Raw genomic sequence first — 12,576 nt, 5'->3', positions numbered from 1 at the left:
GGGGTGGAATGAATCCTGATCGTGGATTAATGCCAAATCCACAGGCAGGATGCGGTTTATAGAGGGGGGGGGGGCTACTAGTAGACTAGGAGGTGACCGTAATTTCATATTTCTGAGGGGGAGTACAATCTACTTATCCCCAAAATTTATAGCCCGGACACCACAAGCAGTTTAGCTTCAGAAAATGAAGGATTTCATGCTTCCCAACATAGAGGTAAGGATTTCACGCCATGTATATTAAAAAATGATGTCTCAAAGCATCTCCACAAGTAAACAAAATTTGGAAGCTCATGAAACTGTCTGGCCATAGCAAACAGATGCAACTGCTGTGCATAGAAACTTTGTAGGACTACAGGACATAACAACTCCACATCTACTTTCTGTAGTGGCCATGGAGGTGACATAAAATCCTTCTCTCCAATTTTTGTTTATCCACTTGAATGGGAATGAATCACAAACTTTGTAGGACTGCTGTGCATACTGTGTACCTGAGGTCAATAGATAAATAGCCCATAAAATACATATGAGAAACAAAGATGATGGTGCAAGCAGTTACTCATTTTGTCAAGAAAATAAGGTGATTGAAAGCTCATAAAATTGAACAATGAAGCCAGTGTCTCATCCATAATATGGGCCCATAGATTTGAACATGATGCCACACTTCTGATAAATAGCCCATCTTCATTTCCCTTTTCAATGTGTTGTGCAAGCCTTGCATCTGCCACATTGTAGTGATTCCTGAAACAAAAAATAACAACAATAATTTACACCCACTTTTTCATAGTTCTGGTAAAAAATTCACATGACAAGTGAAACAAACATACCATTGCTTCATAGGCCACCTAACATTATGCACACTAATCCATTGTGTTGCAAGCATCCCCACCCAGACCTTCTTTGGTTGCTCATCATGTGAAATATGGCATACAATCTCCAGTTCCCATAGAGAACTTGGACACCATAATGAAACTTCTAACTGCACTATATTACTATTACTAACATTTTCTGAAGATATCTGAATGCGTGCACCAACAATCAACTTGAGCCAAAAGGGCTTGGTAGAGTGAAGGATACAACTATAGGTGAATAGTGTTTATTAGTTAACAACTATAGGTACTGCATTGTTGTACCCTCTTAACTAGTTCAATATTTCCAAAAGCATAGTATGGAGATAGAAGTACTGACCTCCTGTTGAATGTTCACACCAATATCTCCAAGTACAATATTTCTAGATGGATATGTAGCATTAGTCTTTTCAAGAAAGTTCTGCACCAAAAACAATATTGACTTCAATAAAACATAACAGCTAAATCTGGAAAAAGGGGACTACACAAGAAACAAACACTTGAGAGAGAGATTAACAAACAAATATGTATTTATGTTTGAAATTATGTGATAATGAATCAACCTTACTCTGCATGGCTAATATTTGTATAGTTTAATTTATTAATAATAAAATTGTATACAAAGAAGTTGTAAGGGTTGGAAACTAAACCACTTGCATATTCAAAGTACTAAATCTGTTTTTTTTATTATTTTGTCTCAAAACATAACATGTATGGGACATTTTCCCTCCATTTTCTTTTTAATAAAAAACAACATGCAAGGGAAGTTAAGTGATGTGCTTGGATGGTGATAAATTAAATAATAGAGTTTATAGTTTAATTCATGTTTAATTTTTTTGAAGCCACTATCTTGGAGCTAAACATATAACCAACCTAACCTGCTCCCTTGGCTACGCAGATTACAGCTGATCCCCCTTTGTCTCAATAGATACCTCAAGTGCTTCAAAATACCATGGGGACCATGCAAATGAAAAGGTACCTTAAATCAAACAAAAACAAAACTTAAGTTCTCTCAATAACAATGTAATGTAACATTTAACCTACAATACAGATTTAAAACAACAAAAAATAGTGAGATAACACAGACATGTCTTTCTACCATGAGAAAGCTTCCTTTATCAATTACCTTGTCCTGCTTGTGGGCTGAAGATAGAGTCAAACTTGAAGACCTTCTTGGCTACACCGTTCAGCTTGATTGTAAGTTCATTACCTTCAGCAAAATCAGTTGTCATTGATGCTCCTGCAACAATTTCTTTTGTGTTCAAAGGCCTACAGTTGTAAACGATTCTTATATTCCCTGCAATAAAAGGCAAGTTTTGAGTTTGGGGCAATTTTAAGCTAATCTATGTCCTTTTAGCATGCCCTAATCCAACAAGATCCGCCAAATGGATCTTTGCACATAAAATATTCCTCAAACAAATCTTCATTCGGAATAGCATTGCCAGGTGAAGCTAGATGGGCTTTCCATATTTGCTCCAATGTGATTGTGATGACAGCATGCGAACGACTTTTACAAAAATAGAATAGGGAGTTAGGTATTGTTTGAGTAGCTATTGAAGATTAAAGAGTGAGATTTCAGTCATAATATGGAATGGGCATACATGACATTAACATTCATCTCTTGAATTCACATTTCAAAACAAATTCCAATGGGAAAAGGGAACTCAGTATTTCTAAACCAGATTGATAGTAGTATTTCCCTGCCTCACATCACACCAAATTCCTATAGAAATATTATGAAATATGAATAGTACTTTTATCAGTGAAATGTGAACAGCATTCAATTCCATAAGCTAGGACCAACAATGGATAGTCGCCTTTTTATTTGATTCCATAAGCTCTTTATTCTCCAATCTTCATTCAACACAACATAAGGTATTCATTGGTCTTGAAGGAGTTGGGATAGGATGTATGCATGTCTAAAATCCAGTGGCAAGTTGAAAAAAATACTCCACCTCACTCATGTCACTTGTCATCTTCCTTCCTACCTTCACCTTTGCATTCATGCTTAAACTAGAGACTTTCATTAACTCGTCAAACACCCTCATCCCTATCTCCCTACCCTCTTTATCAATAAGAGCATCTGTCACTTGAGATATTCTTTCCCCTACTACGGCAAAGTGTTGTCCCACCCTAGACAACTCATCTATAAGAGCCCTTGCCACGGGATCATCATCCGTGTTGTTTCTTGATCTCTTACTTGCTTTATGAGGGTGAGGGGTTGATGAAGCACCTAATTGAGGTCGATGATTAGGGGATTGTGTGGTAGAATTAGAAGCCATCCCATCATCCTAAATGAACTCTATTCCATTATATTGGGTTTCTTCTCCATTGACTGATTCACCCTCCATAGGTGGGTTGTTATATTCCTCCTCCCTTTCCACATTTTCTGCAACATCAGCAGGAGCCTCTACACTCTCCCCAGTGGTTTTATCTCTCCCAAATATAATGGAGAGGTCATCAAAAAATGGGAAAGGCTTGTTTCTTAACCCCTTAGCATGTGGATGGTTCTACATTTATCAAAATAAAAGTATAATTGATAACAATTACCTTAACCTACCCATTGAAAACCTATTTTTCACAAGTGATACACTTTTTTACATCATCCCATCAAAACCCTGAGCAACTAGGGCCAAGCATATCTTCCAAATGGCTGCATACTGTCTCTTCATATGTTTCACTCTAGACTCAATGTGTGGGTTTGCTTTCAACCCACACCTAGGGAGGTTCGTTTCCATGAACCTTTCTAACTGATTCAAGTACCCTGACTTGAAGGTCCCATTGTCTAATCTCTTCATCCCAGTGTGAACTAGCATCATTAATCCTTCAATTAACTTGCCTTCTTCTTTTGACCAAATTCTATTTTGTCTAGTTGGTTGCCTTTTTTCCTTATCTCTGCCAGTCATGTCTAAAAAACAAGTAATATATAAATATAAAGCAAATAAATCAACAAATGCCACTGAAACAAACCACTATTTACTGAACATCATAAGAGTAACACATACAATAGTCTCATAGTAAACATAATAAACAAATAGTACTTTATTACGACACATAAGTAACAAATACAAATTGCTATTAGTGTCTAAAGTGCTGTCACATTTGATTTGCCAAGTTGTCTCTTAAAGCATTCCACTCGCTATTACCATCTAGGCTTGTTATTCGTTCATCATCTACCTCAGTTGCACTTTGGCCTTGTTCACCAACCAAAAATTCTTCAAGTCCTACTTCCATGGGGTCATTTGGCATGCTTCTCCATATGTAGTTGTGTAGGAGGCAACACACAATAATGATCCTAACTTGGGTTTTTATTGGATACCAAGTTGAGGTCCTAAGTATTGCCCATCTTATTTTAAGGAGGTTAAATGTCCTCTCAATTGCACTCCTGGTTGCAGAATGTCTCATGTTGAAATTTTCAATTGGGGTGTTGGGTTGGTGCCCTTGCCTTCACTCATTTAAACGATATCTTTGTTCTCTATAAGGTGTTAGGAATCCATCACTATTAGGGTACCCAACATCACACAAAAAATAACAACCTAAACAAGTAACAAAACATATATTAAATTATTAAATAGTCGCATTAGTTGTCTAAACTATTTCCTTAGTGGTTAGGGTTTATTATATACCTTGTGGTACTTTTAAGTCATTTCTCCTTGAGATGGCATCATGCAAGACTTTGGTGTCATGGGTAAATCCCTCCCAACCAGGTAAAACATAAATGAATTGCATGTTTGGGGAGCAAACACCCAAGACATTTGTTGTAATTTCATTCTTCCTTGTTTAATACTTAGGTTTATCCTTTTCAGGCAATTGAACCCTAATATAGGTTCCATCTAGAGCCCCTAGACGATTCTATACACACACAAAAAAAAAAGAAAGATGAATTGAAGGATAATAATCCTAAATATATGTTGTAATGGAAAGACAAATATATAGAAAAGCGGAAAAACCTTGAACCACTTCCATTTCTCATCAATTGAATTTGTAGCCACAGGCCGGGGATTTTTAGTAGAACTTCATGCAGGTGTAATACCGTGTTCAACACCAAATTAAAGTACTCACTTACGATAGATCTAGACCTCCTAAAATTCCATAGTTGCTCTCTATTCTTAACATCATGTGCCAAAATGTTTAGGAAGCATGCAACCATCTCATCCACTCCCATTTGTCTACTATCCCTTAACTTTCCTACCCTTCTAAGCAAGTCACATAGTCCAAGATAACTATTCTATCCATTCATGTATGGTATATATATGCCGCATCTGAAACCATGACCATTGTTTTGATGTTTGAAAGCCTACATATAATCCTTTGCTCAGTTGTCTCCATATTGATGTCATCTTGACCATCACTACTTAATCTCCTAGAGACCCTCAACATTCTCTTCCTATTTTCAATGGTATTCATAACCAATACAATCAGAAAGTACATTGCATCAACATTTCATAGTAAGAACAAAGCAAAGTTGCAACCGATTTTTTCTTCTTATCCATATCTAGTGGTGGCCAAGGCATGTTTCTATAAAAGATCACTGTTTGATTCAATTATGACATAGCATAATAGTCCAACTACAAGGAAGATCAATTATGGTATATAAAAGACATATATACACATGATGGTTTTTGTACTAGATCAGCATTGTTGAATCAAATTAAGCATTAAAGGTGTGTATTTATACTCTTTCCAAACTAAGCATTAAAGATTATTGTGTGTAGCCTTGTTGTTATAGAAGATTTATATGTTGTATTGGACTTTAGTTTGTCATAAGGAATTCAGTTTTTTGCTTTGGATTTTTCAAGGGAGATTGACAATGAGTTTGTATACAGGTTGCATCATTTATTGGAGAGGAGCAAGCTATTTCTAAGTAAAGGATTTGTATGTTGCAGGTTGCATAAAAAATCTTTTGAAAGTGGGCCCAAATCTTGAATGTAAAACTGCAGTGAATTGGTTAATGCTTAATAGTTTCCTCTTTTACACTGCAAAGACAACACCTATTTTCAAATGACGAATGGTCTTTTTCTCTTATAAGTAAAGGACTTGTATCAATGTGAGGGTCTTTTCTTGAACAACTGTCCAAAAGGAAAAGGAAACTTCGGATGGTACTTGTACTTTGCACAGCCACTTGAATAGAAGAATGGTTTGGCCTTTCCAGTTTAATTTTCTGAATTCTATAACAACTTTACTATCCTTTTGATGTCCATTGATTTTATGTGTGGTCTCTAAAATTCTCTTTCATAAGTTTAAACATACACAAAGCCAAGCTATTTCATTTGTGATTTTTTTATCAGTAACAATTAAACTTTTATTAATTGGTAAGAATGCAAGAAAATTACATGTTTAGTATCCTTTGATTCCTTTGATTTCTTTATATTTTCATGTATTTAGATAATTGGAGGGTTTTTTTTTTTATGAATAGCTTGTTTGCCCTCCTCTTAAACAGAATTGTTTAAAACTTTTACATGTGATCTTGTATTTATGCTTGTACATGTATAGCATTCATGGAGGCAATGGATTTTACCTGGATAAACCTTTACACAGGCAATTGTTATTGATCAGTGTCCAAAACTTATTTCTCTTGTTACTTAACTCTTACATCTTATAGCTCAAATCTCAAAAGAAATATACAAAATTTGGAGAAGAATGTTGTTACTTGACTCTTACATCTTATAGCTAGTAAGTTTGCTTTTCGACCACAGTGGTTGGAATATAAAACCGTATTCTTATCCCAGTTATATTTTGTGTCATAGCGTGTTGGTTGAGTGGGTTTAATAAATATAATCATTTTCATTGAGCTTTTTGATAGATAAATATTAAATATATCAAATTCCAAATTTCATGTTTGTGATGTCACATTTGGACAATTTGTTGATAACTTGAAGCAAGTGGCAGCTGTTTTCCCCCTAAACCATATGTTGTTCTATGTGCTCACAGTCACAAGCCAGATACACAACATATATTTGTAGATATTGGACTGGGGTTTCATGTAGAGTTCACTTGGTCTGAAGCCTTGCAGTTTATATCAGTAAAGGAAGAAAGATTAGCTAGGTATACATATTGTTCTTTTTTGTTGGATTGCTTGATGATATGCCACTTATAAAAAAATGATGAAATAACCTTATCAAAATTGAAGAAAGGGAGGAAGAAATAACTTTATTCAATTAAATGGAGGAATTGAATAATAATAATAAGACTAGCCAAATCAAACTCCATGGTTAAAGATCTAGATTTCTAGATTAGATGCAACTCTTAGTTGGAGTTTTGTGCTTTTACATGGATATGAATCTAAGCAGCCAGGGATAGTAGTACAAGGGCTTCAAACTTTCAAAATCCTTTATAGAAATTTAAGCCATGGTATAAACCTCAAGGAATTTTTACATTCTATAGAAATTTAAGAGATCATGAGGTCCTAGATGTTGCTAATTTTTTGAATGATTTATCAAGTCCTAATTGATTCACTTTCCTATCTTAATTTCATTAGTTGCAAAAATAGCTAGCAAATCTTCCCAAATAATCAAGTAATTGCTATGAGTTCATTTCCTTATTATTGAAGAATCATTTACTGAACGAAGAAGCCATCAGAATTGGATGCAAAATTCATGTAATAGAAAACAAGACAAAAAATACAAAAAAAAAAAAAAGAAAAAGAAAAGTGGCTAGAGTTGTTTTGATACCAGATGCTAATGCTATCTAGAAATTCAAAATTTAAGCAAATACTTACAATGATTCACTGAGTAGATCTTCTACAACAAGAATTGTTTTTTTTTTTTTGTTCTGATTCCGAAAACTCTAGTTATCACAATTGATCTAAAGAAACCAAAATACCAGATCCAAGAAATCTAGAAACAAAAAAATCAAAATAAAAAAAAAAAACAATGAAATAATAATAATAGAGGAACAATAAGATGAGAAGCAACATTTTTTGAATAAGATGAAAAAAAATAAGATGCATTATGTGCATCACAGAGTAGGGGGATCAACGACAAGAGGAATAGCGATTCTTACCATTTCAATGAAGGAAAAAGCGATGACCAGCGACGACAACTAGGTGGAATGGCGACAACAACTGGGAGGATCAATGGTGCCGGCAATAGAGGGAGGACGAGGACGACATATTGTACGAGGATAAACTCTTCAGCATTTGCAATGACTTGATGGAGCAGCAGCGATGACTAGATCAAGCAGGGCAGCAATTGAAAGAATCAATGACAGACAGAGAAGCAAAAAGGAGTTGAGGAGGATAATCGCAGAGGTGATTTTTAGGAGAAGTAGAACGAAGTGGAGGGGAAACGCAGAGGTGATTTTTCGAACTTTTATATGTTGTGGGGGCAATGTTGAGATTTCCAATTTTTAACAGCTTACCTCGCAAGGGTATCATTTACCCGGCGAAGTGATACCTGTGAAAATCAAACTTACCTTGGGTACTGCACATGTTTTGAAATCTGAACATAGCTAAATTGGTCAAATCCCATTGTACGCTCTTAGAAGAATAGGAGGCCCAATCCATTTCGTGATGGAATGACAATGCATCTTCTAAATAACAAAACTTGAGCATTTAAGGTCATGTTTAGTTAATTTCTCATTTTCTTCAAGATGAAATTTTAAAATGGATAAGATTGGGTAAAAATAGACAGAATGAGAAAATATTGCTATGAACCAAATGCTTTCTTCATAAAAATGAATTCTTTTTAGACTTTCAAGTGTCCTATGTAAAAGTACTTTCATAAAAGTATTTTTATAAAAGTACTTGCATGCTTTTATAATATTATTTTTGTAAAAGTGCTTTAAAAAAATCTTTCATAAAAATACTTTTGTAAAATTGCTTTCATAAAAATACTTTTATGAAAATGCTTTTGTAAAGTACTTTAATAAAAGTATTTGCACGGAAGTGCGCTATTAAACATCTAGGTAGTAGTTTTGTAAGCATATTTTCCTCAAAGAATGAAAATGTGCAAGATGGGGTATGATTATTTTTCATGCCTCAGGCGACCCCAATTTTTGTGGTATGCATTGATTTTTCATTCTAAAAAAAATGTGACACATAGCAAGAATTTTGTAACCAAACATTTTAATGTTATTCATTCCTTCTCATTCTTACTTAGAATGAATAAAGATTAAAAGAATGAAGCCCAAAGCAATAAATCAAACATGGCTTAAGTTATTAGCTCTGGTACTTTATAAAGTTAGAGTCCGTTTGGTTTAAAGTTGGAATTGGAACCAAAATTCATTGAAATCATAATCTGAATGGTCTGTACCCATAATCTGCTTGGTTCATATGAGAATTGAAATAGAATTTGGCATCAGTTGGAATGGGATCTAATTCTTAAATCCCAAGGGAGGGGACGAAGGTATGATCATTGCTCAAACCAAAAGTATTTCTGTCGTTGTTCTTTGTTTATAGGATCTTCGGTTGTTAGTCATGGTCAAAGTATTATCAAGGGGCAAAATTGGATTTTGAAAAAAAAAATTGCAACATGTCATGTGATAACGGATCTTGATGGATTGGACTGAGTCAGATCTAGAATTTGTGGTCAGACCTGACCTATATACCCATTATCATATGCGCCAACCCATCCCGCTCAGCCCCAATAAATACTTAGCTTTTTGTTATGTGTGAAGTCAACTGTCGGAGCATCTTCCTGTACATAATAACATATAAGAGGATGAGATATTCTTTATATGTGGTTGCGATATTATGTGGGGGAGGTGTGGTATAATTGTCGTGTGCAGTCGCCTATGAGGTATGGAAGGAGTGGCTATCGCCTGAGAACGCTCCGGAAGCCACAACGTGTTTGGCAAGTCATCCTAAGTGACGGGTCAAAACCCGATTCTGTGCATTGCCGTTGAACCGCTACGTCTACGTGGAGAATTCAAAGTCAGTTTAGGCCATCTTGATCTTGCTGGGCGACGTCCAGGAGACACTTGTCTTTCTATCTGTACTTCATTAAAAGAGAAAAGCTCAGCAGAAGCAGAACTTGACGACCCAAATACCATCTTCAGCGATTGGCGTCTCAGATCACTGTAAGATTTTCTTTTTTATTATCTTTTTCATCTTTCCTCTCTTTCCTTCACTTTCCGCAACTTAGTATTTGGTGAACCTTCATGATTTTATTTGTTATTTCCTATTGTCTTATCTTTCTCGCTTATTCGATCCAATACTTTCTTTTTCCATCTTGTTGTGTTATTTGCAAGTTCAATTTTTCTAGCGACCAACGTACAGAGAAACAGAGACGCCTAGAGGCTCAATATGATTGACACTTTAAACCCATAATCAATTTGGATGATGTTATTATATTTGTCACTAACGCTCTCAGTTTGAAAGGAGTAGAAATACAAATTTGTAGAGTACAAAATTTTGTACTTTGTATTATTTTATATGTACTTATATTTGTACTCCTTCCAAATTGAGCCTAATAAAAAGAAACCATATGATGCTTAATGTTCGAAGAGATTGTTTTGATCAATTATCATAACATTTATGTTTGATGTAAAGATAAATCTTCATTAATGGAAGTTGTAACTGTGGGAATAGAGAACTAGACTCCTGTTTTCGGTGGAAAAGGACATTTCTCTTCTCAGAGGAGTCCTGATCTGCTCCTCACACGGTGTGAGGCATGCTCTATGAGGAGCAGATCCCAATTCTTTTCAGAGAGACTACTTACTATTATCTAGGTTGGACATCTTGTTCACTTGGGTTTCATGATGACCAACATTTTGTGAGAATGGAGTGGCCAATTGTTAGAGAATGAAAGCGAAAACCTATTAATCAAGTGGTCTAGCGTTAAATCTTAGTTCTTCCAAAATGAGATGGTATCAAAGCCTAGAACCTGTTTGATCAAGTGGTATAATGTTTCGTCCTCATCATCTTCATTATAAATAATTAAATTTCAGCACAAGGTATGAGTGGGGCTGTGGGATTTCGGGTGAGAGTGCCTGTTGGAGAATGAAAGCCTATTCAGGGACCTCATCTAAAAGCTTAGGTTGAATGGTTCCTTTGAGACCAATGCTCAGTTATTCTGGTTTCTTTCTTACTTCATCATGTTTTCTTTTCCTCCTCCTGTTATGGTAATTTTCGGCATATGAGCGTTTGCTGCAGTTTTTGCTTCATGAGAGGTTATAACGTACATGGAATATGCTAAATTGCCATTAGCATTCTATGCAGTTTAACCATGGCAGCAAAATACATTGTTGGTGCTGTATTGGGAACTTTTGGCTTTGCATATGTGATGGATAATTTGATTTCTGACCAGAAGCTATTTGGAGGTAAATTGTAAGAATCTTGTTCATCCTTGCTTTAGTCCTTTTGGTCTGAGAAACTCTGTGACAGAATTGCTGCTTAAATCAGGAAAGACACCTAAAACGGTTGCAAATAAGGAATGGTATGATGAAACTGATAAGAAGTTCCAGGCATGGCCTCGTACCGCCGGACCACCAGTGATGATGAATCCTATCAGTCGCCAGAATTTCATTATCAAGTCCCATTCTGAATCTTGAAGAGGCTATCAGTTCTCGGCTTGTTTCCTTTGATTTAGCCACATAGCAGTTCATCTGATTGAATGGGTTTTCATTGATCTTCAAGATTAGTTTCACATGGAATTACAGGCAATGGTTGTAAATGGAGTTCAGCCACTTCTACCATTGTAGATTTTTGAACAAGGAATTGTTACATAATTTCATGGATTTTTTTTTTTAATAAAATAATTGTCATGGCAGTAATATGAGCACATAATGTGGGAATTCACTAAGCTGTTCGCCATGAAGTTAATTTTTCTGTGTTTGAACTGCTGGAAATTCATATAGAGTGTAGCCATGTCCGAAAACCATATAAATAATGGTGAAAACATGGATGCTTTCAATCATCTACAAATGAAATGAAAGATCAGGATTCTAATGTCACAAGATTATTTATCATCTCATCGCAATTATCAATCATCAAGTGTCTGTTTGGAACCGTTGCTGTTGCTCCAGAAAACAGCGCCACATCAGCGCCATGTAGGAAAAAACGTTGCTGCAGAAAACAGTCATATGTTTGGAATCGTTTTTTCATAGAAAACGGTGCTCTATAAGCCATGCCTTGGAAATCGGGAAGGCATGGCTTGGAACAACACCAAATTTGGCATTTTCTGGAGTTGCAGCTCGTTGCTGCCAACAACACAGTGATGTGGCAGTGGATAATGGGTAGAAGTGAAGAAAACGTTCCCTAGAGCATTGGTATCAAGAAGAAAAAGTTGTTGTCGCTCCAGGAAACGTCCTACCTGGCAGCAACGATTCCAAACAAAAAAAGCACTATTTTCTGAGAAAACGATGCTCCAAGCCACACATCAGCAGCACTGTTTCCTCAGCATCGATGCCAAACATATACTAAGCATTTCCTTCCAGGACTATATATCACATGATTAGTTACTGTCCAGACAATCAATTTAGCACTGTTTGTTTGTTGGTATTTAACGGGGTAAGATTGGTCAACCAGTAAATTGATCACATTGGTTCCCACTATATCTTGCAAGGTGGGCCGCTTATAAATGCTCTTTTCCTCTTACTCCTTTTTTTCTTTCTTTACTTGAAGAACACTTGCTCAGGTAAATGTACTCACTCAAGTAAGTAAACAAATGGGGCGTTTGTGTTATTCAAGCTAATTAAAGGATAATCACATATAGGTACCCTGTACTTTGGGGATGATGATAGACAATTGGGTTCATCTGTTAGTACTCCAATTAATTAAACATTACATAAT

General features: G+C 35.7%; 2 long non-coding RNA genes across 4 annotated transcripts; one reads left to right on the top strand and one right to left on the bottom strand.

The window, feature by feature from the left end:
- Positions 1-209: 209 nt before the first annotated feature.
- LOC148872413 (uncharacterized) lies at positions 210-8,147 on the bottom strand. Of its 3 annotated transcripts, none has more exons than XR_016106438.1 (6): positions 7,848-8,147; positions 1,972-2,142; positions 1,724-1,824; positions 1,186-1,266; positions 825-1,076; positions 210-738 (listed from the first exon to the last, which is right to left on the bottom strand). It is a non-coding gene; the product is annotated as an uncharacterized LOC148872413 (long non-coding RNA). The 3 variants fall into 3 exon arrangements; XR_016106439.1 differs by having other exon boundaries at positions 825-976; XR_016106437.1 differs by having other exon boundaries at positions 825-1,266.
- Positions 8,148-9,464: 1,317 nt separating this feature from the next.
- LOC148872412 (uncharacterized) lies at positions 9,465-11,607 on the top strand. Its single transcript, XR_016106436.1, has 3 exons — positions 9,465-9,863; positions 11,005-11,105; positions 11,188-11,607. It is a non-coding gene; the product is annotated as an uncharacterized LOC148872412 (long non-coding RNA).
- Positions 11,608-12,576: the final 969 nt, after the last annotated feature.

Source organism: Nelumbo lutea, chromosome 2, assembly GCF_056320005.1.
Source record: "Nelumbo lutea isolate HS-2025 chromosome 2, American lotus-T2T, whole genome shotgun sequence".
In the NCBI taxonomy this organism is placed as follows: Eukaryota; Viridiplantae; Streptophyta; class Magnoliopsida; order Proteales; family Nelumbonaceae; genus Nelumbo; species Nelumbo lutea.
Note: the sequence above shows the minus strand (reverse complement) of the source record. Positions and strands in the feature narration are given on the sequence as shown.